The following is a 277-nucleotide window of genomic DNA, read 5'->3' as shown; positions in this document are numbered from 1 at the left end:
AGGAACCAAGAAGAGAGGAAAATCCCTAAAGAACATGCTCGTTAGAGCTAAAATATAAAAGGTTTACACAAGGTTTCACGCCGGTATAGATGTGCAGCCTATCGCCCCTGGCATTTTCTCAAACTGACTAATTATCGCGCGATAGTTTTTACATTTTCTCATTTATCGCGCGATAAACTGACTAATTATCGCGCGATAATTCAAAGTTATCGCGCGATAATTTAAACTTATCGCGCGATAAGTTGAAATTATCGCGCGATAACTTAAGGGAAAAAAT

Source organism: Porites lutea, chromosome 2 (genome assembly GCF_958299795.1).
Source record: "Porites lutea chromosome 2, jaPorLute2.1, whole genome shotgun sequence".
In the NCBI taxonomy this organism is placed as follows: domain Eukaryota; kingdom Metazoa; phylum Cnidaria; class Anthozoa; order Scleractinia; family Poritidae; genus Porites; species Porites lutea.
Note: the sequence above shows the minus strand (reverse complement) of the source record.